Genomic DNA, 27,122 nt, shown 5'->3' with positions numbered 1-27,122 from the left:
TATTTTCACTACTTCACTTTAATAACGAGGCAAATTCAACGGAAAGTGAGAAACGAAGTGTCTTAACACAAAAGAGTCTAAATTAACAGCGATATAGCGTGAAGCCTAAAAAACCTTTTGATAATATACGTATAATAATAGTTTTTTAAAAGCGCTCTTTGCGTCTCCTGTAAATGGGTTTAAGAGACTGCTTGCAGTTTTACACTCTGAGCCAATGATAAACAACTTACAGCTATTTCCATTTCATCACAAAAGTAAACCTGCCGCTGCTATAGTAAGCTATTGTATAATATAACACAAAATATGAACAATTTCCAAAGCAATTACACTACACGTCAATACGTAATTACAAGTTACGTTATAGAACGACATTTCTATCGAATTCGCGCTCCCTATCTGTAGAATCATCGTAGTATAAACATGGGGTCGCGTGGCACCCGACATTAGTGTTTGTTAATTGGTCCCAGTGTAAACATAGATTAGAGACACGATTGGGTGGAGAGAGGAGGATGTGTGTCATTTATGGTGTTTTTTTTCTGGAAAAATAGGTAAATATTAGGGATTTTTTCGCAAAAATGTTGCAAAAGTTGAACCTGTGCATGTGCTTATGCCTGAAATTCTTGAAGTAAGAATACTAGGTTTAAATCATAAAGAATCATATAGAAATTTGTGGACATATTGTACATATATTTACAAAATTTTGCACTCGTCCTCTAAAGACTAAATATTTCATCATACTCCAATATCAAATTCCAATATTACATTCATATATGTCAAACTGAAATCGTAATTTTTAATAATAAAATTTTAGTAATACTATAGATATAATTACAAATATGTACATTTTTTTGCTCTGGTGTCGAGGCAATTGTGGCGTTGAGTTCCACCGTTCACAACGCAATGTCTCTGGAACTCGTTGGAAAATGGGGAACGGAGTGTTTTGACACTAGATTCCTTCTGCCTACCCTGCTGTGTGCGACGTAAAGCGTGAATCTATAATTTTTAGAACATTAAATTTTTATCTGTCTTTTTAGTTTAGAAAATAATATAAGCTTTAAAAAGAAACATACTAATTTGAGAATTGCTTAATATATACCAGATGCAGATTCAATTTCAGTCCAAAACAAATATTTATGCAGTGAATAATGTTAAAACCAACACGCTCTCAAGTAAAACCAAGTAAAGTAAAATATATTCCTTCATAATTTTATTATTAAGGCCGTCGTGGTTCAGTGGCACAGCATTGACCAGTAAACGTGACGGGTTCGATTCTCTTTCGAGGAATTGAATTATTGTCATTTATTCTTTCTGATAACAAGATAAGGCGCGGTCATTTTTTCGTGTTCTAATATGCACAAACGCACCAATATAACGCACAAACGCACAGACAAACAGACACAAAGACAAGAACCCAAGACACCTTTTCATTGATAAAAGGACCCAATAATAGATATCACATATCTTCCATCTCCAGACAGCAATCAATTATAATTTTAATATTTATATATAAATATTAAATAATATTAAAATACTAACAGGTTAGGCAATTTCTGGTAGTTTTGCATATTTTCTGTCTGTGAACAATTTCATTTGGGCCCACACCCTCTCTGTAGGGGTGTATAATAAATATTCATAAATAGTTTTCCGGTCCGCTTTGAGTGGTTTCTCATACAAAACTGTTAATATGATTTTAGAGGGCTTTTTAATTTTATACATTCACGTATTCTGTTGCCAAGTGAAGTTTCTGGCTAAGGGTGCGACATGGGTTCGATTAGTGAAAAATAAGACTTTTAGCTTCACGCTTTATGCTCCACATACCATGAAAGGTACGGGGGCCCTGAAAAACTAGTGTAAAAACACTCCGTTCCCATTAAGGTACGTCTGTTCTCCATTTTCTGGCAAGGACTGTCTTCACACTACCTTCTTTGTAACAAAGACGAGAAAATAAAAAATAATACCCTCATGTTGTAATCGAACCGACAATCGTCACCGACAACACTGTGCCACAACGCCCTTATTTATTTGCATAACTTTTAATAAACACAAGTGTTCCCTAAGCAACTCAAGTGTCTCCACTATAAGGGATGAAGCGTGAAGGCCTTAATAGGGTTAGAGTTAGGGTCCTTTGTAAATTGAATACCAAAAAAACCGTTTGAGCCATTGAAAAATCTATAGCTTATTACTGTCACTCTCAACCCCTTTCTTGGCGAAGGTTGAAAACACCCTTAAAACTCGACCCCAACCCACCTAACAAGCACTGTAATAAATAATACGTAACTCTCTGACCTCGCCGCGACGTAGGCTTGGTAAACTGTTTTATATATTTGTAGTGACAGACATACATACGTACTAGGTTTGTTTTTTTTAATGGATTGGAATTTAATGAAAGTCAGTTAAAGGAAGTCCGTTGTGCAATGGATTAGTGAGTCACGCGTAAATAACGAGTGTGGGTTCGATTCCCAAACAAATTATAATTGAAATAGTTATGTTTAATTATCGTTTTTTCCTCATTTAGACAAAATAAAAGTACGGCGTTGGGTTTCCCATCTATATTGTCTAGAAATGAAGTTCCTTATACTGAACAATAACCTACTATTAGGACTCTTCATTTACCGCTTTCCGTCCAAATATGAAGCATCACATCTTGAGTGGCAGAACTCTGTGCCAGACTTTGTAGTGCCAGTATTTGTATATATTTTAGGTTATTATTTTTTTAGCTTTACGCTGTATCCTGCAGCAGGGTATTCATGAACCTAGGAACCTAATTTTACGACACTGTACCTATTAAGGCAATTCTGTTCTCCGCTTTCCACCGAATTCTGCAGGCCGCCGCGGCGTTCTTATGGTGCGCTGCATATAAGATTAAAATGTTATTTTAAAAATTAAATAAAAATATGTTCAACCCATTCAAGCACACACAGTTTCTTCACTTCACTAAATAGCGAGAGGTTGCGCCAATTGCGTTCCATTTTACATTTTCAAAGGAGGTTTTATATATAATCGAGAGGAAAACACAGTTTAATTTAATTTTACGTTCCATTCAGGTAGCTAAAACTCAGGATATTTCAGTGTAAGTATTACCTGAAAGTATGCGCTCAACGCGCACAAAAGTTTCTTAATTATCAAATTTATGAATGAAATGCCATAATTATCTTTTATATTTTGCTTTAGATAATTTTATAATGTTTTTATTTCTAGCTTTATGCTGTGTGTTGCACAGGGCTGGATAGGCGGAAGGAACCGGAGAATCTAGTGTTAACACACTCCGTTTGCCATTAAGACGTTTTCATACACCACTTTCCTGAGTTGCATGTTGAATGGCGGATTTCAAGGCCACGGTGTTAAGTTACGCCAGTCAAATCGTAATATCTAAAAATGAACAGATACTGGAAAATGGGATGATCATGTTTTTACTTCTTAAATAAATAATACGGTAGATATTATAAGGAAAAAATATTTTAATATTCTATTGAATGTTATTCACACTAAGAAAAATATTCGCTTGTTAACATCGTAAGCCTTTTAAGAGTCAGTCAAGGTAGTGCCGTACCGACATTGAAATTAGATATTTTTATAAAGGAAAAAGAAATTAGATATAACATTTTTACTTACCTTCGTCTCTCACGTTCCACCATTATAACCTGACACTAAAATGTAAGAATATGTAAATTGAATATATTTTTTCATATTTGAGGTGTTATTTTACATTTAAAAAATAAAATAAAAATTTAGAGATCAGTTTCAGGAGTGCAAGCGTGCTATAAACGCGATAGGTTGTGGATTCGATTTCGACTCGTGAAATTGTAGATTCTTTGATATTTTCATTTCCTCGCTCTGGTAACAAAACAAAGCGCGGCGTTGAGTTTCGAAACTTAATACGCAACACTTAAAGAATGCGGCGGATAATGGGGAACGGAATTGTCTTAATGGGAATGGAGTATTTCCATTAGGTTCACATATTCCCTTTGCCTACCCTGCTGTGTTTGGGATACAGTGCAATGCTAAATTAAACCAAAACAAAATTTACACTTAACAATGTACTTTTTTTTTGAAAACGTACTTAATAGGCAAAATGCTTGAGCGGCTTTCAAGAAGAGCGGGTTTAAATACCGTTACGTAATGGAAACACATGTTTTCGAAAAAAATATGTAAAGTAAACATAGTTTCACGGTCCATCCCGATACTATGCGAGTATTATCACGGGTTCGAAGCCGGTTCGGGTGAAAGCTCTTATATAACTATAACTTACTTCATCTATTATAGATCATAGACCACCAACCGATACTCGAATAGAATAATTAGCGTGAAACTTTAATAAACTTTTTGTTCTCTTTTAAAACGTTTCATTTCTTAACAAAAGAGAACGTGATCGACCGATCGAACGGAGTCTAAGTTATTTTCTAAAACAGCTGCAAGCTTCTATAGTAGTCTAAAATATTTTTTACCATTTAAGGGCAATGGGTACTTATTTTATACATATTATATAACAAACCATTCCGTTCCGTATCAAATTTAGGATTGTAGATCAACGGGAAGAATAATTAAAAAAAATACACAAATGCGCGATGTGATGTTTCTAAAGTAGGACGAAAATTAGGGAACGCAACCCAAAGCAAGAACAAGGTTCCCTCAGCCTACTATACAGCAGAGATACAGCGTAAAGCTGCGTAGTTTACTCTTCACTCTCTAGCTTTTGATAAAATGTAATACAATTCACATACCATAGTTAACCGCGGCCCGTCGTAAAGAACGGCGAATGAAACAATAAAACTATGGTTTTATAGCGTTTTTATGATGAGCGATTACAGGTGGGGTTTACAGTTGAATAACGAAATGGGATTTTTTTTTATTTGATATTATATTATAGTAAATGTTTTATTCAGTTAAGGCCATCTTGGCGCAGGTTCATAGAAAGCGTGTGATTGTAACGAACGACGGCTGTGGGTTCGATGTCCATTCGGTGGACTTAATTGCGCTCTGTTACCTAGGTATGCGTCTGACTATAAGCGCAAGGTTTTAAGCTTAATTCTCTCTTGCGGTGAATGAATTTTCTCTCTGTGTTGACAAGCGGCGTTGAGCTCTATCTATCAAATCGCAATGTTTTGCCGCTTCTGCTGAAAAAAAACCTTTGATTGCACCTTATAACTATTTTTACTAATTCTATTACACTTTATCCAAAATTTGAAACTTTTCGAAAGAAATAAACATATTCTTAACCTATCAAGAATTTTCTATAAGCGCTCGCTACACTCACCCGTAATCCTACAAACAAAGTTAGCGAGACGCAGGTGTCCACAACTTATGGCCCAATTTCCACGTCAACGACATCTATTACTTAAGCAAGTTTTAGTAGAAAAATTCGAAGCTTACCTTGAAAAATAACATACCTAGTTGACCCAATCGGTAAAGAGCCGAGAGCTGATGGGCCGCAATGTTGATTCCCGTTTAGGGATAGACGCTTATTAGAAAGTAGCTTTTATCTGAGGGATCATCCTCGTGGCCAAATAGAACTAGTTTCTGAGGTTACCCTGGGAACCTAGGTTCCTCACTTTCCACCTAACTATTCGAGGTATTGCGTGTAGAGTGGCGGAACTCAACGCCAAAGTTTTGCCTTGGTGCCAGAGCGAAGAAATGAAAATATTAATAAACAATAATTCATTCCCTCGAGCGGAGATTGAATATACAACCGTCGTATTACAGTCACACCCTTATAGTCTAGGCCACAACAATTATTCATTAAAAAAAAAGCAATATTTTCTTTATCTCAACACATCCATAGCTACAGTTGTAGAGTAAGAAATGCTTTGATCAAAAGTATCCGTCGTAACTTTTATACGGTCGGCCAAATCTACCCATTTTTTTTTATTATATAAGTCTGTCAAGATTTTGAAGGTTTTATTATCTAAACTAGCGACCCCCTTGCGGCTTCGCCCGCTTTTACTACTGGATTATTCATATAATGTATGTTTGCAAAGCACTTAAGATAATGTGAAAATTAATTAAACTTTAATGCAACCCGCATTTTCGTAGTTTCAATAAGGATTTTCTAATTGTTTTACTCGGCAAGGATTTTTTAGTAGGTACCTTAATTTTAAATCTGTGCTACTAATCTTTTCAAGTACTTATTAAAATATATTTAAATGACTATTTTTAGATAGTTAAATGACTATTTTTAAACGGAAGAAATTATAAACAAAAACCTACCTACTAATAACTACTACAAAAAATATGAAACCAAATACGAGTATATCGCGCTGAAATAATACATTCAACTCCGATTATCCAATACGTGCAAACGCATCTAAATCTTCGTTGCTATAGAGGCAGGCGGGTTTTTTTTTTTCGAGCTTGTGGTTAATGCTGAAGAGGGTATTCTGTCCCTGGTGATAAGCAAGCACTACGTGGCTGCCTGTGAGGAAAATTAAATAGAATGCATTGGCCGGGAATCGAACCCGGGCCGCCCGCGTGGCAGGCGAGCATTCTACCACTGAACCACCGATGACTGCTCATGACGCGCTTGTATAAGCAAAACGTCGCGGGGCGCGTTTCGCAGCAAGGATGTTTTGATATTGTAACAACTTCTAAAGTAATTATTAAAATGAAAAACAGTAAAAGACAGTTTTGATCTACATTAAATGGCCAACGTAACTAATATACTTATTTATATGCTGAGAGTAAGGGATAAGTAAAACTTGAGTCGGCACAGCTGATGAGTCAACGGCGTGATGTGTCAACAATTAAATGCGTTTTTCTCTAAAACTATTCGCAATTTCGAAATAGTGTAAACAGCAAATTTTATCTTCCTCCTACGTAGAAAATTATTAAAGTATTTTAAAGGATAAGGATTAATACCATTATGGAAAAATATCCCTCACAATAAAAAATATATTGAAATTACTATTTTTAGACAAAAATATGATCACTACACGTTATCCTTAAAAGATAAAAATATGCTCTCGCGAACTTTTTTGTAGATCTTATTAAGAGGAACAATACTCCAGTACATTACTTTCATGTAGTACTTACCATTAAAGCAGCGCATGCGCGAAAGTGTCTCAACGGGTAGGACTTTATACACATTTATCGTATTTATGTTAATTTACATAAGAATGTACAAATAATAAACTATATATAAACCTTCCCTGAGAAATACTCGACCTAATGGTAAAAACCGCATAAAAATCCGTTCGGTGGTTTAGAAGAAGAAGAGTTAGAAAGTTCAGACAGACACGAAAAGCGACTTTGTTTTATAAGATATAGGATAATGTAGCGGTCTCGATGTTGCCTTTGAAAATATGTAAAAACGTAATGCGATTTTCTTTTTTATTTCTTTATTGGGTCTGAATTGTTTTAGTTCGGCTTGTAAAAAGATTAGAGTATATATTGTTTTTTTGTGCCACAATTGAATGTGATGTTTCCTTTTTCGCTTTTTTTTTTGCTTCACACTATTTCCCGCAGATAGCAGGTTAGGCAGAGGGAACCTGGGAACTTAGTGTTTGGACCTACAATTAACCTACAGTCGTCACATTCTGGCAACGAGGCGAAGCGCGGCGTTGAGTTCCAATACCATACACGCATTATTTGGGGAAGTGTCTTAATAGGAACGGAATGTCTTACCACCAAGTTCCCCCTGTCCACAAAATAAAAAAAAAAAAACAAGTGTTAATATTATGACAAGCAATAACCAAAAATAACATAAAATAACATGAGATAACAGTAAGAGTACTGTTAATAACCAATAAATAACAAGAGATAGGCTTCCGTATAATTCTTCTAACAGATTATCGGGTGGGCTGATTCTAATCGGGCGATACGATCGTGACCACACGCAGTTGTTTTGGAAACGGACGAGATGATATTCTCTTATTTGGGTATATTTATAAGAAACTATTTAAATAGGTTGTTTTTCATATGTATATCCGTATTTTTTTAGCTGTATCCTACATATAGCTTGAGCATGAGAGCCTAGTGTTGAGACATTGTTTCCATTAAGACTATATATACTTCTGTTCCCTAATTTCTGCTGAACTCTGGGAACTCTGTTAAATTGTATTTGTATTGGAAATGTTAACTATTTTATTTTCTTGAGTGGGATTTGAATGACAACCGGTTGTGTCTACAGTTGCATGCTTCTGCCCATCTGCCATGACTAGCCTCGCTTAAATTACTTAGAAAGTAAGTAAAATTACGTGTCAAAAATGTATGTATTTTTAATATGTAGCTCTTTTAAGTAATAATAGCAGCAGCATAGAGTCATACGGTAAACATAACTGTTGGTGCTTCGATTTCTGCGAAAGTGGTGAACGGGGAGTAAATAAATAAGCAATACGGAAGCGTATGTTTACATTTCAATAACAACAATTAAAACCGATGTTATCTGCAGAATAATATACTAGAAAACTCAATTATAGCTTCAAAAATTATTGGTAATTTATTTTGTAATATACTTGCATTAATATTTCATTATATTATTCGAATTTTATTAAATGTTTATACTTTTTGTTTTAAAAAAATATATATCTTCACACTTCCGCGTGTAGTAGGTTAGGCAAAGGGAATCTAGTGGTAAGTCACTCCGTTCTCCATGTTGCATCGAATTCTGAGGACATTCCGTATTGAGAAACGAAAAAGCTGGTTTTCGGCACTTTGCCTCGACACAAAAGCGAAAAAATAAAAATATACATTTAATAAATAAATATTTAATTTCTTCAAGTGGGTATCGAACCCACAACCAGTCGGATTCACACACGTGCGCTCCCACCACGACTGGCCTCAATCAAAAGTCTTCTTACAAGTAATAATGTTTACAATGATATTCAAAACAGTGTACAGTCGAAGCGAAACTTGGCGCTATGCCGCAAGAATTACCAACTACTGTAAAAGCGAGTCGAGTCGAGTTATCGTTCAAATTAGCTGTTGAAAATTAAGTAAGACCACAGAACGTGAATGTTTTAAGGCATCCACTTGATGAATTTAGATGAAATTCTTGGATTTATTTATTTTATCTATTTTCTTTTTTGGGGGGTGGGTGGAGTGAATTTGGTGGTAAGACACTCCGTTCTCCATATTAATAGTGGATTTAGAAGTGTGTTTGTAAGAAATCGAAACTATTCAATACAAGTAATTTTTTGGCTTCAGCTTTCGTAGAGCCATATATAGGCTCATTTTAATCCCGGAATTCTTGTGGGATAAAGATTTACGCGGGAAAAATCGCAAAATAGAGTCAAAACCGCGTGTTAGCCGCTAGTAGAATATTATTTACTATTTAAATAATTATTATAATATATAAATTATGAAAATTACCTTTTCCTTTCTGTTTACACTTCTTTGTGGAGGGGGGAGGCGGAACTTATTGCTTACTTACTGAGAAATATCGACGGTCGTTTGTAGGCGTTGCGAATGTTATGTAGAGTTACATGGAAATGGATAAAATGATATTCTTTTTTGTATTGCATGGTGTATATTTTGTTTTATAGCATTGTTTGTTTAATTTGAAACCGTTGTGGCGCAGGGGCACATGGGTGTGACTGTAAAATTGATGGTCCAGGGTTCAAATCCCACTTGGGGCAGTGAAATATTCATTAATTTCATTTGCTTGCATTGGTAACGAGGCAAAAGCGTGGTGTTGAGTTCTGTGACTCAATACGTAATGCCTTGCAAAAAAGAAAATATAAAATTTTGTTAGTCGTAGTGGACAAGATTCTGACTGTGAGCACAATGGTTGTATGTTCTATTCTTTCTCAGAACATTGAATTATTCTTAATGTCTCAAATTGGGGGGGAGTTTTTTCTGGCTATCTTTTTATATGAGGAAAAAAAGAAATGAAGGAAAACATCTTTAGTTTTACGAGTCCAGTTGCAGATTATTATTACTCCGTAGTTATCGAACCTACTACCATCGTTAAATAAAAAATATAGCTACTGGTCTTCCGTATAGTTCATAATATATCATTATATATTTTTATACAAACGTACAAATAATAAAGGTACCTCCACGTAGGCTAAGATTTAATTAAAATGCTTTAGAAATAAATAATATTTAGTAGTCGTTTTGTACGTGAAAAAAGCTCCCCAAGAACATTTAGAATTTGTAAAGTTTTTTTTTTAATAAGAAATAAACTCTTTGTTTGTTTATTTCTTTAATTACATTTCTTTATACGATATATTTTTCTTATTCTATTTCCTACAATAATTAGATTTGTATTTGTTTCTTACTTATAACGAGTAATTTGGGTTTTTGTATTTATTAGTAAACTCCATCTACCTGGACTTGGTAAAGACAAAAAAATACTAAAATACACATATGCGTTAAAATATAACCTTCCTTTTGAGCTTTGCAGTTGGCTAATAATAAAAAACAGTATCAAAATATTATTAGGTTAGGTTTTGTTAAAACTTTAATCTTTATATTAAGACACTATTTATTTTTAAGCTAAGAGTAGGATAGGGACACTCCCTACATATGTACGCTCGCACACATGCGTTGAATGGCGGAAGTGAACGCTGTATGTTATCTTCTTACTTCATGCGGGAATCTCCTTTTAACAAACCTTCTACCCTAATTTGCATTAAGTTGTGAGCTTGAGCGAGCTTTATATTACCAGAGTAGAAATAAAAATAATTCGTAACTCTGAGTGCCATTGTCATCCTATTGCACCGATGGCATAGTAGCGATGAGTTAATCTTTTACTTAACATTTTAGTAGGTTCAATTTCTAGGAAATATTTTTTTAAAGAACTTATTCAGTAGCGTATATATAACATAGATTCTCAAGAGCAGGCTTAAACAAACAATCAAAAGGAAAATTGAAAAGAAAACAATTTAACTTTCAGAATTATATTTCTATTCATGAGCTCACAACGACTTAAGCAAATAATATCTTGCTAACTTTGAATACTGAGTGTTTTATGTTATTGTTGTGTTGAAGTTGCTGTTGATTCTGGGTGGTAGTGGGTTTGGTTCTCGCTTGAGGTTAATAAGGGAATAAATTGTTTTTGTTTAGGCCAATCGTCTCGCTGGGGCTCAGCGCACGTCGTAAAACGTAACGGGTTGTGTATTCGATTCCCATTTAAGGAAATAAAATATTTAATATTTTCTTTTCCTTGCTCTGGTTACGAGGTTCCACCAGACAATGCCTCCAAAGTTTGGTGGAAAATGGGGAACGGAAATGCTTAATGGGAACGAAGTATCTTAACGTAAATAAAGTCATAATAAACATATTTATCTAATAAAGTAAATATAAGCTTGCCCTAAAATAGGAATCGATCTTGTAACCATCGTGTTTACTATCAAACCCTCTTATGTTCATATATATATATATGTATGTGTAATAATACGGTCTCTCTATTAACAGCCTACTGGTAGCCCCAGTTTATGAACAATGCCCACTATATTTGAATATGTATGATAAAATCGGAATATTCTGCAATTCCACAAAATATCGATTTTAAATCGCCATTGATTCGACTGTCAGATTTGCATTCGATAGAAACTCCAGTGATTGATAGTGCTAGTGTAGTTTTTGAGGGTCTGTTTTTATTTAGTTCATTCTGTATGACTATTAACCCAAAATATAATATGCTCTAGTTCTAATGTATATCCACGATAAGTGTGGGTTCAATTCAATTTTATTTTTCTCGTCTAGGAAGAGAAAATGTGGTGTTAAGCTCCAACACTCAACAGACATTTTTGTCTGATACGGCGGAAGGGGGAGGTGTATCCTGCACTTTTGAAATATTGAGGCGTCGTTAAATGCCGTGGTTTATCTTTTTACGATCAAGTGGAAATCGAACCCATAACCATTGCGTTTGCATCATGATGCTGTGCTGTGTAATTATTTAAAAATTACTAAGTAATTTATTTGTTTGTTACAGGTAGAAACAAAAACGTCATGTAGATATGTAAGTATACAAAATACTCACCTTTTTCAGTAGGCTCGATAATACTTTTCACTAGTGTTAAGACACTCCGAATGGTCAGAGCCACATTATAATTAATATTATTATCATCATCCTGTTTCCGTTCACTGCTGGACGCCCAGCCGTAGGTCTAGTCAGCAGCAGTACCCACTTGGAACCACCTACCAGCTCTCTAATAGCATCTCCAATCTTCTGATCTTTAAATCTAACCTTGGCCAACCGTTAATATAAGGACGTCGATCCACCTAGCTGGAGGACTCCGGAGCACTCTGTTCCCATTAAGACACTTCCATGCCCCACTCTTCGCCGAAATCTGGAGGCAATGCATGTTGAGTGTCGCTTGAAAACGCTTGTACTCCTGTACCACCACTGACCTCGGAAAATTATGATATAAAAAATATATTCAGATGTTATAAATATAGATGTTAATTATTATTATAAACATATATGCAAATAATTATATCCATATAATTGCCACTTTAGATAAAACTAAGTAGTAGTACAAAAGAAACCGGATTATTAACGATTATACAACTCTATTACTTTTTTACATATGTATAGATACTAAATATTAAAATATCGAGTGGTCATAAAATAGTAAGTAGTTTATTGCTTTTTTTTAGTATCACGTTGTGTCAACTATAAACGCGATATATCCGGTGGAATATAACAATAATAGAAGTGTTTTAATACTGGGACCCCAGGTTCCCTCTGCCTACCCTGCTATGTGCAGAGTACCTACAGTGTGAATGAAAAAAAAACACGTAAAATAAACAGAATATACAGAAAAGAGTAGTCCAGTAGCCGAGCTTAAACTTCAGTAAACTGCAAACATTAGCAAAATGCTCTCAAATTTTCAATAGATAATTGACTCCCAAAAAGCTCATATGAAGTAATAAATCAAACATAAAAGCAGATTCTCGTCCCCAAATTGTTATAAGTATCCTTGAAATCCCAATGGAACAATTAGAGAGCCAGAGGAGCCCTTTGCGGGTCCCGCAAAAAGTCGAAATTACTTATGTTTGGTGAACTACCAACGGACTTCATTAGAGAAAGTTACTGTCCACTCGCTTTTTTACTGCGGTGACGTTTAATAGAATGACGTAAATTACTTTTGGTGGAAATGGTTGGATTGCCTGGTTAATTGTGGGAACTATTATTATAACTAATTATGATATTTTATCTTTGTCTATCTTTAGTTTTTTTGTTGTTTTTGGTAGCAAGAAGACGACAATTTAGTGTTGTGATAACTTTTCGCATATTTAGAAACATTATGATCAGCTTCCCGTTGTATCATGATAACAGGGTAGAAGAGTTCGAAACTTTGCCTGTTGAGTGGTGGAACACTACTCTGCGCTTTGCCTTGTTATCAGAGTGACAATCTAGTGATAATTGATTACTTGAGTCGGAATCGAAACCCCAACTCTAGCGTATACGCAGTGGAGCTGTGCTGCAACAGTTTTATGGCTGTTTAAATTTGTAAAGAAAGCAATGATCATTTAAAAAAAAAAAAATTGTACAAGACACGCCCCAATTGCACGATAAAAGCACGCATCGAATATGAAATTTATTTAATATCAATCTGGTAATATTATTTTATAAAAGTTACTTAAAGTAAGAATACAATAACACGATACATTGAATCGAATCTCGTTAAAGAAATAATTAGGATGACACAAATAGAAGAAGAAGAAACTTCCGGAATATAAAAAAAAATCTAATCCAAAGTTTTGTAACTAACATTGTATTTTTCTTTTCTTTAGCTTTACTTTTGTATTATTTAGGCATTGTGTGTAACTAGCGTACATCAACTCTGCACTTTGTCTCGTTACCAGAGGAAGAAAACTAGGGAAAATGTAATTTGAACCCGCAACCTATCGTATGTACAGTACTAATATTGTGAAATACAAATATTAAGTCAGTGGAAATTTTCCATTTTTCCTAATAAGTTAGGATTTCCGCCGCAATGAATATTGAACACAGTATAAATTATCAATAAAACCGTTTAGTTTGAAAATCGTCGCGTTTGCCAGAATTGTTCATTTACATTCGGAATTACTGACAACTAATTGGCTGATCTCTATGATCTGTAATTTGATTTTTATCGATCCGATTCCTATTTGGATGGGATTTGGATATATCTAAAATGTAGATATATCATTTTTTTTTCTCAGCTTCACGCTCTTTCCCGCATATGGGAGGATAGACAAGGGGAACCTAGTGCTAACGTTCCAATCATTCATATTCTGCTGAATTTTAGAGGCATTTGTTGTGTGACAAAACTCTACGCAGCTGAGCTAAATAAAATATTGAAGTAAAATAATATATAATTTAATATTTTCATTTGTTCGCTCTGGAAACAAGATAAAGAGTGGCATTGAGTTCTTCCACTCAACTCGCAATGTGAAGTGTCTTAACACTAGGATCCCAAGTTCTCTCTGCCTACACTGATGTATGCGGGATATACCATGAAAGTGAGTAATCCTTATCCTATATCCAAATTTCCTGATAATTGCTACTTAGAAATAATAAATTATAAAAGCTCATCCAAAAACATAATATTAGAATTCATTTTCAAGCTTTCAAATTTAGCGAGAAAAAATAAACACCCCACTTATAAATATTAAATGCAAATATCTAACAAAACAAGACTGGAGGGGCACTATTTAAACAAATTAACTAAGGAAAGTAGCAAATTAATATTTATATAGAATCTCGTATAAACAAAGCTTGAGAGAGCTGTTTTTCTTGTTAAAATTCCATGTTTCCTTATAAATAATAGAGAGGTTTCATTCCAACTTGCCTTGAGACGGCGCCTTGACGAGATCGGTGTTAATAAATGACGAGGGTTTAATGTATTTTTCTTTATGAAAATTTTTTTTTAGTTGCTAATTAGGTATGTGGTAAATATGTAATAGAAGTTGTATTTTTGATTTCCGTGAAAATCTTTTTGTTTTTTCAGCTTCACGCTCTATCTCGCATTAAGCTGGGCAGACAAAGGGAGCAGTGTTAAAAAACTTCGCTCCCTATTTCCCCAAGAATTCTGATGGTATAGCGTGTTAAGTGGTGGAACTGAACTGAACCACGCTTTGCCTCGACACCAGAGCGAAGAAATGAAAATGATTTTCGATAAAATATTTAATTTCCTCGAGAGGGAATCAAACTCACAACCTGTTACGTTCACTCACATGCTTTTTACAAAACTTTTGCAAACCATATATCTTCTAAATAAACACACAGGAGAACCCACAAGCGAAAACTAGTATCGATATCAGATTTAAGAAAACTCAACTTAAACTGTACAATATTTTGCTAGTTTGCTATTTTAGTTATTTTAGTTCCCACTATTAACCTAACAGTAAGAGTTATTTAGCATTGTTTCAGTTTTCCTCGTTATATTTAATCGTTATAGCAAAGCTTGTCAAGGTTTTAGTTTAACCCAGATTTGAAGGAGATCGGCCTTCGGGTTATATTTAAAAGTGTTATCAGATAAAAGTGAGATTAAAAAGTTATCGCGTTATAATGATAATGCAGATTTTTAATGATACAAGGGAAAATAAAATGACTCCGTTGATGTAGATACTTATTGTAATAAAAATAGCGGAGAAAAGAGGAGTTTCTTTCCGTTTAACTTTTTTATGAGCTTAGCTCGGTGGCTGAGGCCGTCCCCTCCGGCTATACGTTTTCCATCAAAATGAGGACATTTTTAAAGATTAAAATACATAATTACAATTTGTTAATGAAACGAATATTCCCAAAACTTCAACATTTGCGGTGGCCGACGTTTATACATTAAAATAGTTGACATTTCGTTCAAAAGAAGCCGTTCCCGTTGCGCTCCATTGATCAAAATAATAAAAGGAGGCCCGCGAACGTTGTTTTGATTAAATTTTCATGTTCTAAGTAAAAGGATAGCTGCATTTTGTAAGTTCTCTGTGTTGTGAGACGTCTTTGGTACAAGTAATGTTGGTTTTTAGTAGTTTTTTTGGAGTAAATTTTATTTATACTATATTTTACTTGGCATTTGTCTGGTAAAATGGGGATGGGGGACCGTTTTTTATAAACATTATGTACTTGTCTCTGAAATGAACTGAAAGAAAGATGGAGAATAAAGTATTAACATATAAGATAACTTATTATAATAGGACTTATAATATTAAAAATAGTGAAATTTTATATTAGACATCTTAATAACAATTTTAACGTGACAACAGAACAGTCGAATATAATTTTATAGCATTTTTATATTGCTAGTAAATATTTCTAATAATAGCACGTTCTAACAGAACAAGATAAGGTTAATTCACAAAGAAAAAAGACAAAGGATCCGAAATATATAGACAAGTATTGACAGCCAAAGAACAGGACGTACATAAGAGATATAAATTCTTTTATATCCTCTTTTATCCTCTTTATGAAGATTGTGGCCTCACTGTTGATAGTCAAATCTTGAAATGAAGCTTAGATGAAATAAACCGCTATTTACCTCACCTGAAATTGTTTGGGGCAAACAACACGTTTATTAATATTCAATTTGAAGGTATCCTTACCACGGTTTTCCGGAAGTGAGTGTATATTACGTTGTAGGGCAGCGGCACAACGTATGATTGTAATTATGATGGATAAGGGTTCGATTCCCACTCGAGGGAATAAATTATTTTATATACCAACCACCTTGAATTGAAGAAAAAACAGTTTTGAGTGAAAATTCGAGAATTTCGTATATTTTTGTTTAGCTTCATGCTTAATCCTGGGTAGACAGAAGAAACTTAGTGCCAATACCCTTCGTTTCTCTACTTTCCATTCAATTTTCGAAACGTGGCGGTGGCGGTACCTAACGCCACATTTTGTCGTTATATAGCCTGAAAGTGATAATAATTTAATCATAACCATTCTTCCGAGTGTGGACTGAACCTACAACCACGACCTTTAGATACTCAGTTACCTCTATGAACATCATCTACATCATCAGCATCATCTACAGGCAGTATTAATCAGATAGGTTCTAAATGTTCCACAAGAGTCTATTATATTGGACGATTGATCGAGTGTCGGTTTCAGCACTGCAAGTACTGATTGAAGATATGAGCAATTAGAAGACCAGTTGTATTAGGTGAAGCTGTCTTATGCAAGTCATGTTGAAATCCATTCATTATCATTGTGAATAGTCTCCTTTGACTCCATTTTTTTTAATAAGAAACTTTAAGTGAAATAGTGAAGTTTTAGCTTCATGGTGTACCCTGCATTATAGCACAGTAGGCAGAGCTAACCTAGCCTTAAGATAATACATTCCTTATATATCGCACAATTTTCAAAACATTTCGATTAAAATGGCAGAACTCAGATCTAAGATTTAATAACAAAAATATATAACAAGGTTAGTTAAGAAAAAGCTGTAAAAGTAATACCATTACACTAATTGAACATAACTCATTAAAAGTATTAAAAATGTCAATTGGAAACGAAATAAAAAGTAAAGCTGAAGAAGTTTACCAATTTAAAGTTAAATTGTAACATTTCAATCAAAAGGACTGAGAAATGAAGATATTTTTTTTACTCTTCGTCTGTTATTTTCTTACTAATTTGGAAGATTATTCATTACTTTTTCAAATATTTTTATCTCTTATTTTGTTAGCTTTACGCTATATTCCTTGTAGCAGGGTAGGGAGTGTTAAGATACGATCATTCTCCAATATTACCTTTTTTATTGAAGTATTGCATCTTAGTTAGCTCAACTTAATAAACGATAAACTGAAAATAATATATTCCTCAGAATTGGAAACAAACCCCAGATCGAGGGTTGTGGTTTGGGGCACAGTGTCATTGAAGTATTTGAACAGAGGAGGACGAAATACAACATACCGACGCCTGAAAAGAAAAAAATCATATAACTACAAATATACTTCTATTTATCTTCAACAAAATTCCAAAGGTAAATGCAATACAAAAATCAATCCCATTGAAAGTATTCGAACCGAGACCCTTGAACAAAAGAGTTAGAGACAAAAGCCGGCCACTATTATAAAGGGAGGCTCTTTACGTTACTTTTTATTGTTGCCTAACCTTTTACTATATAACTTTGCTTGTACATAGAAATGAATCATAGCTTAGGTTAGACAATTTAAGGAATAGTTAAGATCGTCATGGCGTATTCGCACAGCGTCAGTCTATAATCGTGACAATTATGGGATCGATTCCTGGTTGATGGAATGAATTATTATCATAGCTATCATAGCTCTTATATGATGATCAAGCATGGCGCTGGGTTCCGTCACTTGACGCAAAATATTTCGAATGGGTATCGAAATCACAATAAAAAGCGGGACGGTGGCCAACTCACTTCACTCAGTAACGCCTAAAAATGCCTTATGCCTACTTTTTATTTTACTACGGCGTTAAGATTCGCCACTCAATACACAATTCTCCCAGAATTCTGTGAAAAGTGGGGTACGAACGTCTTAATGGGAACTGAGTGTCTCAATACAAGGTTCCCAGGTTCCCTCTGCCTACCCTTCTATATGGGATACAGCGTGTACCTAAGACGTTATCTACTAACATAGAAACAACAGATCAATGTCTTCAACATGACACCTAACCAACCAATTAATCATTCCTTTGTTTAAAGCAACGAAGAAAACTTTCAAATAAAATTGGACGTTTGATTAGAATTAAATATCGAGTTGCAAAGTTGATGTGATAGACAGCCGCGTGTCGGGTGTCGCTATTATTCTAAAATAGGTATAGATCTTGTAAATTATATAAACGAAAAACACTATGAAAATATTATTAGAGAAAAAAAGTCAGTCTTGGCGCAGGGGTGCAAATGTGGACACGACTAGTTGTGAGAGATATTTATTTAAATGTACGTCTTCATTTCTTCGCAGGCATGGCGCGGCGTTGAATTCCACCACTCTACACATAATGTTTAGAGAATTCGGTTAAATTATTATTAAAGAACATTGTAATAAAATTGTAAATGTAATTATTGAAGGCTCGATGTCCAATGAAGAAATTAATCATCGCTATTTCCCCGTTTTCGCAAAATAAACGCGGCGTTAAATTCCGCCACTCAACACACAATATCTCGTAACCACTCGAAAACCATTGAGCTGCTCCGTAACACAGACATACATATACATATTAATAAGTTATATAATTTTAAATTAATCTACAATATTATTATACGGTTATATTGTATTACCATAATCGGACAACGTGACGGCTTAACGCAATCAACTGATGAATCGATCGTTAATCAGGTTTGGCTTTACCGCACTGGCTGACTACACTTTGACTTTATTGACTGGCCCTTTGTTTAGTGTTTTAGTTAGATGCACTAATAGACTTAATTAGTTTGTCTAATTTAGATATTCAGTTTTTTTTTAATTTAGGATGGAGGCCATTGAGAAGCAGTGGGAGAGAGAGTTGGATGGATCCTCACTCGGAGGAATTATGGTTACTTTTGGAAATATTTTTTTTTTCCTGCCCTAGTAAGACAAATCTCGGCGTTGAGCTTCACTGGTGATCTCCTGGGTTGCTCTGTCTAGATATACAGCTTGCCTTGGAATACTGTGAAAGAAAGGCTTCGTGATGAATCTGAATAGGTCTGACAAAATGAGCACTGAGGAGTGAAAGACCGTGCTTTACGACCGATTTGTTTTTATTTGAAATCTCTTTGTATTCGATTAAGGTTTTTTGCATCATGGGCAGTTCTGTGGTTTCCAAGCACTCATACCATAGATTATGTTGAGCTCGATTTGCAGTACGTGTTAGCTGGTTATAAATGATGACTACTTTTCTGCATTGCACTGCAACGTGGGAGTTTTAGGCCATATATCTGGGCTCTATTTATGGATATACAAGTTTTGTACGAGTTCAAAGATAATTACCCTGAAATTCATAACTTTTTCTTTAGTAATATCGCAGTGGTCTTTGTGGTACGAAGCTGAGTTTGTTGTCTCTCCATAGCATTACTAATCTTAAGGCGTCGTCGGCTTAATGCTTTAGTTGTTCACTATTTTATTAGCAAAACCGAGTATTAGATATGCAAAGGCTTAAGAGTACACTCCTTTCTCCAATAGTTGGTGCAATAACATTTCTAAGGTCGGGTTCCAAATGGTTCATCTGCCAATGAATCCTTGAATAAATATGAATTGTGATATACTATGGAAGCAGGACAATAATTGCTGTAGGTTGATTTTTTTATGTAAAAGTTTAAACCTATAAGGATTTAAACCCGCACTCCTTGGATACTATCCAAAATGGATGAGTTGGATGGAATCCAAGAGATGTTCTTTTGAGGTCAATCCTGGGTTGAGGCTAAAGGCTTTGTTTTCATATTTTTGGTTGAAAAGTTAATAATAAGACTTGTAATGTATGACATCAATAATAGGCACAAGTGCATGATATTTTTTATAAGAAATGGTAAACTTGATTTTCAATTACCATTTATGATGAGTATAAGTAAAAAGAGTGAACAATATCAGTTGAAGAAAATTATTCAGACTAATTTTCATTCAATAGATAACTGTACCAATTGACAAATTTTAATTGTTTTTATAGTCTTTTCTGTTCTTTTGAAACCATTTTAATGATTGATGTTTTTATGTAAAAAGAGATATTCAAAAAGATTAAAACAAACTAACTAAAAAAAATGTTTTCTCTCCTAAAAGCACATTTGAGAGTATAAACTAACCCTTACATTTCTAATATGCAGGGGTTGTTGATTTTGGAATAAGGGATAAAGAATTAGGTCAATCACATAGGGTTGGAGGGATAATAACAAACATAAAGTAAACCCACGTACCAAATAATATCATAAAACGTAGCTTATATCATAGGAAATTAGTTTATTACGTTCACAAAAATCCCACAAAAATAAAATAAGTATATTCATATGTATACAATATGTATACTTTTATCATTTACTAGACTAGTTGTGGCGAAGGGGCACAAAGGTGTGGTGTGTGGTTTCGAGGCAAAGTGCGGCGTTGGGTTCCGCTATTTCCGAATTATGCAGAAACTCAGCAGCTGTTAATGAGGAGTGGAGCAACAATGGGAGAATCTCAACCCTAGGTTCCAAGGTTCTTCAGGAAAAAACAGTCCACTACATCAACCTACGCTATAAAATTTCATAAACTTTGTAACAGATTCTCGGGCCAAAACCCAGAACGACCTCGTAAAAGCGAACTAAGCCCGTCAAGTCCGTCCATAGCCCTAACATTAGTATCAGAAATTTACCGCCATTTTATGTGCCACTCGAATTTCAATGAAATGGGTGAAGCGTTTCGACCAAGTATCCGTAGTAATAAACGGATTTGCGAAAATCCTTTCAGTTTGACTACACGCTTCGATGCTGGCCTTTTTGAAGTCGATCATATTGAGTTATATCTTTGGGGGACCGTTAATTTGGGAAATAAAGGATCAAAGTTAATAGTTGTTTTTGTGCGGTTTCCTTTTTTTCCCCTTTTTCTTTAACATTATTTGGTAGTCTTTGTAATACTTATTCTTTAATACCATTATAGAAGAGTTGATAATTTAAATGTAAATAATATTGATGTTGTTAACTTTTCATTCGACATAAAGTATCAACAAGACAACTGAAAACCATATTCCATAAGGCTATTTTTGTTTTCAATAAAACTTTCAAGAAGCCATCGTTGCGGCGGTGAGTTCCGCCACTCAACACACAATAAATAAATAAATTTGCGGGCGGCATCTAGTAGTGCCAATAAAAAAAAATAAGACGACAGAAAAAATATATCAATATGTTATAAAGCTGAAATTGGGGCTTATGGATCCTCGATTGTAATAAACATGAGGTAGACAGAAAACTTTGTTACATGTTATATTTGCCAATAAAATTGTTCTATCTCGTTACATAATACCGTAATTCGCTGACATACCGATGCCTGATTTATTCGAGGACCAATAAAATATTTATTTATATATGTATGTATTTTATATTCACGCACATTTCCCTTATTTTTAGGGTAGACAGCAATAACTTAGTATGAGAACACTCTGTTCTAAACATTTTTCGTTTGGTTTTTAAAGAAATTGCTGGTTGGTCAATGGAAATCAATATTGCTCTAAAAAAAAGAGGATGGGTGAAATGGAAAAAAAAATAAAAATATTTTTTTACTAGCTTCACAGTATATCTCGCACGTATCAGTGTAAGTAGAGGGAGATTTGGAGCCTAATGTTGAGATACTCTGTTTTCATTAAGATATTTCTGCTCCCCACTTTTCGTTGTGTTATGGAGGCATTGGGTTTTAATTGGCGAAACTCAACTTACTCTAGCTCAATGCTTTACCTTGTTACCAGACCGAGGAAATGAAAATATTAAATACTTCGTCTACTCAAGTGGAAATCAAACGTACTATACTGTTTACAGACACACTTTTGTCCTCATGCCATGACTGGCCTCAACTCTAAATGAATTTCGAAAATTCAAAGAATGACATTGAATATAAATTTTAACGTAGTCAGTTCTAGGTGTGATAACCGCTTGATAAATACTTATGTATATTTATAATTACTCGTTTCCTTTTTACCCGGTCTGGTTAAATAAACTAAATCCTAGCATTGAATTTCGCCATTCAACCATCCTTAAAACAGGAGGCCTATTAGGCTGTACTAAAACTATTTTCGTCTTATTCTATTGAATAACCCATTTTTTATAAAATATTTTCCTTTTGCTTATCCAATAATGAACAAATATGAAGAAAGACTCCTGAGTAGGAATCGAACCTACTACCATTCCACGTTCAATAAGACATTAATTCTTAGATAGTATCGAAATATTTAGCAGAGAAATACAATGTAATTTAATCCCAACAACTCAGTGTTGAGATTAAAAAACTTTCCCCAGAGTCTCGTGGCGAGACGGAGGAAGGAAAAAAATATTAATGAAATTTCATTAGTACCACCGCCCGATGGCCAAAAGTCAAAAAGTTCATCGAAGTAACCTCGGTGGCGGATAGGCAATTAAAAGATTCAATTTTGTGTCTCGAATAGTACACATTAACTTGTTAACGAGGTTTTTGGTGCGTAAATAAAAGATCTTACTTTAAAATTTAGTGGTCGATTTAGGTATATAATATAGGTAATGTGTATTGCGTATTGCGCGGCGTTGAGTTTCGCAACTCGACACGCTTTAAATTCGGAATTCGATGGAAAGTGGGGGAGGAGTTTTAACACTGGGTCTTCAGATTCCCTCCCCTCTCCAGTAAAGATAAGAAAATACAGTATGTGTAATTTTGCACCTTTAAATAACGGTCGTACTTGGAGACTAGATAGAATGAGATTGGTGACACATTTCTCTGCGTGGTGGTGCTGCGTGAGGAACGGAACTTAATAACATTAGGTTTCTTCTGATTACCCTGTAATGAGGGATACGGCGTGCATTAAAGTTATTGGATGGTATTTATCCATTATTTTTGGTCTATTCATACCAACTCAGACGTCAAAGAAGAACATACTAGAGACATCGAGACATCTATTCGACAAAATTACGTAAAACTGTCTTTTCCGGTGGTTTAATATGAATTTATATTTAGAACTTTGAAAATTCTCATTTTCCTTGGTGTATCTTACTTCGTATGTTCTACTAAATAAGAAGCTTTTACATATGAAAGGATTCCGACAGAGGAACTTTTATAAAATACAAATTTTATACTTATAAATCACGGGAATAGTTCTGGAGAAATAGAAATCGTGGAGGCGAAATGAAAAATTATATTTTATGTGCTTATTACTTTATTATAATTAAATATATTATTCAAGAAGGAAGGTAAGAAATGATAAGTTGAATAATAATAATGAAATTGAACTATTTGCGAATATTTTGAACCTAGCAATATTTGAATTCATCTGATATGGGATATATTCAATATATGCAATGAATTAAAAATCTACACAAGGTATTATTCCAATAATTAAAGGTAGTTAATGAACTTAGTCTGTTATACAGAAAAGAAAACAAAAAAAAATGTAAGTACCGACGTGAGGCCTGAGAGACCGCATCGGAATTTCAAAACGTAATTATTCACCAAATACGAGCGTGATGATAACGCCTGTTCCGATGTCAACGTAGGCACTGACCATGTAGTAACCTATAAGCGGGGATTGCTATTTCGTGGAGAAGAGGAAACTAAGAAGTAAAGTACCTGCCGGGGTCTGTGAGATCGCACGTCGGTACTTAAAGGTTAACAGAGCGAGTGAATGAATTATTTTCATTTTCCCGCTCTGGTAACTAGATATAATTTGTGGTTTCAAATTAAAGTAGGAAATTTAAATATAAATAGGGATATAAGAGGTTGTGGGTAGCGAATGGAGTTCGGAAGCCTCATTGGCACAGCGCCAGAAAGCTCGTTGAATACGTCGTGTACTATACAATTGCATTAGAAAAGTAATATGAAGAAAAGGTTTTAGAAATGACATTTTGTAGTGGGTTCTATTCTAACTCAAGGTAATGAAATATTTAACATTTTAATTTTCTCGTTTCGGTAACAAGGAAAGCATGGCGTTGATTTCTGTCACTGAACACACAATGTGTCCAGAATTGGTCAAAAAGTCGCAAGTTCACTCTGCCTATGTGCGCAATAATATAATATTTACCACGCGATCTATAAAGGATTTTTTTGGAACATGTTATAACTACGTATAAAACTCGTCCTTTTGAAAAAAAAAAAATTTTCGTTTAGTACTTTGAAAGATAATTGCTAAAATTCACGATATATATTTATATTTTTAGTTTAAAAGCTTCATAGCTCTATTCATTCAAATATTGGAATATATATGTACGAATATATTAGTGAACATTCATCGTACACTCTTTGTTCTTTTGAATATCAATTTGGCTACAAAGAAAATAAATAATTCACTGAACTGACGTTGCTAGAATAATTTGTATTTCAGAAAATTATCCGTCATGGCGCAGCGGCACAACGTTTGACTGTAAATGCAATAATTCTGAATTTGATTCCGTTGAGTTTCGTCACTCAAGACGTAATGTCTCTTAATGTAGTACCTTAACACTAAGTTCCCTTTGGTTACCCTGGTTACCCTGTTATATATGTTCTTCTTCATTCTATTAGCTAACCTGACTCCGCATATCCTACGAAGAGATCACATCTTCACTGCACCCATCTTTCTTTCATTCTTCTTCTGTAATATACACGTTTTGCTTCCGCATAACAGCGTCGGTACCAACACTGCTTTGTGTTTAGTCGTCTTAGGAAGGGAAGTATGTTTAATGAAGACCGAAGATATGAAATCGATTTCGAAAGGCATATTGCTGCCGATACCAGTTATACAGAAACCGTATTGTTTTGTAAGCCGTTCTCCCTGGCTAAAATAGCCAGGGATAAAAGCTAAAAAATTGTTTTAAGCAACTAATTTCAAAGAATATGAAATTATTTCAAAATCTTATTTAAACCAAAATGTACGAAACGCCGCGCCGTTTAATAAACATAATGATGTCATTAACAATGATTTATACGAAAACTTCAAACATCAAAGTATCGGAATTGTTCATAATCTTGATGCTGTAACTTTGGTAGCCCAATGGCTAATTTTTGTAACATGGCATAAAATTCCACGTTTGGTATAGATATTTTAGCTTTACGCTATATTCTGCATGTAGCAGGACAGGCAGAGGGAACCTGGGAACCTAGTGTTAAAACACTCCGTTCTCATATAAACTCTCTCCCTCATCACTTTCCGCCGAATTCTGGAGGTATTGAGTATTGAGTGGCGGAACTTAACGCCGCAACATAATTTTTCACATATGATAAAAAGGCATGTTAAAAACAAATAAATTAAAAAAAGAAACAAATGCCGTACATAAGTATACAAAATAGGTGAGATAATTTAAACAGCATGATTTATAAGTCAATGTTTTCACCCTTCCCTCCAAAGGGTTTGCGCTGGAGTGAATTACTGCCTTTTAAATTCTTTTTCTTTTGTTATCTTTACTTTTAGGCGACAAAAAGATTACACTATTTATCTTGCTCCGGACCAGTAAATTGGTGCAAGTGATAAACATCGTCTATAAAATACAGCTTCATAAGATTCTTAGAAAATGAGACTTTGGAAGTTTTAATGGGTTTAATTTGAGACGTTGTGGTTTGGTGGGATATTGTTTGTCTTTAAGCTTGATGGTTATAGGTTCGATCCTGACTAAGGGGATGATAATATTGAAATTATTTTTATTTCATCACTCTAGTAGAAAGAGCGCGATCTTGAATTCCACCATCCGAAACGTTATATCTTTACAAGTGGGCTTCAGGTTCTGTATCCTAAACATAGCAAAGTGAATCTGAAATAGTAGTGTTAAGACACTCAGTTCACATTATGACACTTCTGTTCCCCAGTTTTCGTCGAATACTCAAGGGGGTTACGTTTTGAGTGGCGGAACGCCACGCTTGGCCTCATCAGCAGAGCGAGAAAATGAGACATTAGACATTAGATTAGAGACATTAGATATTTCTTTCTCCGAGTTTCCCCGAGTACACATATTATATGAGTAAGAAGAAAACATAGAATTATCTACCGAGGCTGGAATAGACAATGTTATAGTATACTAGTGACCCCCGCGTTGATTCGCCATTATATATTCATATATTTTTCCTATACATTCATACTGAAAAGTCAAAAAAATTGATACAAAAATAAACAAAAGTAACGAATTTTTATATTGTTCGGAAAACTTAAATTAAACAAAGAAAATATCTGTCTTTTTATAAAACATTGGATACAAAACCCACTCTATCGTATTCGTTCATTACCCAGTACGGTTGCCGTTCAAAATGCGAAATGAAAAAATACATTCAATCAAAGGAATACGTCGAAAATTTTCTACTCCTTCCAACTCTGAAATAATACTAGAGTAATATTGTATAAATTATGTATGAACATGAATCTCAAGCACGATGAAAATCATTGCGGCGGTAAAACGCTAACAAAACAGAGAATTATATATTTTATAACAATTGTTTTAGGAGGTTATGGATCGTGGATATTGTAAGTTTATTCCTGGTTGTTTAGTGATACAACTTTTAAGTAAATAATCTTGAGGCAAGTAGTAAACGAAAGCAAAAGGAAAAGATTGTGGGTTTGTTTTTGATTCGAGGAAAGGAGATATTTAATATTTTAATTACGTTGCTCTGTTAACGAGGACAGCGTTGAGCTCCGCCACTCA

General features: G+C 34.4%; 1 protein-coding gene across 1 annotated transcript in view; it reads left to right on the top strand.

The window, feature by feature from the left end:
* Nucleotides 1-27,122, top strand: part of side-IV (sidestep IV transmembrane protein) — a 202,029-nt gene that overhangs the window by 38,813 nt on the left and 136,094 nt on the right. The window contains exon 3 of the mRNA XM_085189279.1: nt 11,873-11,899. The gene's annotated coding sequence lies outside the window, so the exon portion shown is untranslated. The remainder of the gene's footprint in view (nt 1-11,872; nt 11,900-27,122) is intronic.

The sequence above is a fragment of the Heliconius melpomene genome, chromosome 8, assembly GCF_056956725.1.
Source record: "Heliconius melpomene rosina isolate 202511_hmr_F chromosome 8, ASM5695672v1, whole genome shotgun sequence".
Taxonomy (NCBI): Eukaryota; Metazoa; Arthropoda; class Insecta; order Lepidoptera; family Nymphalidae; genus Heliconius; species Heliconius melpomene.
This window is presented reverse-complemented; position numbering and strand designations above follow the sequence as displayed.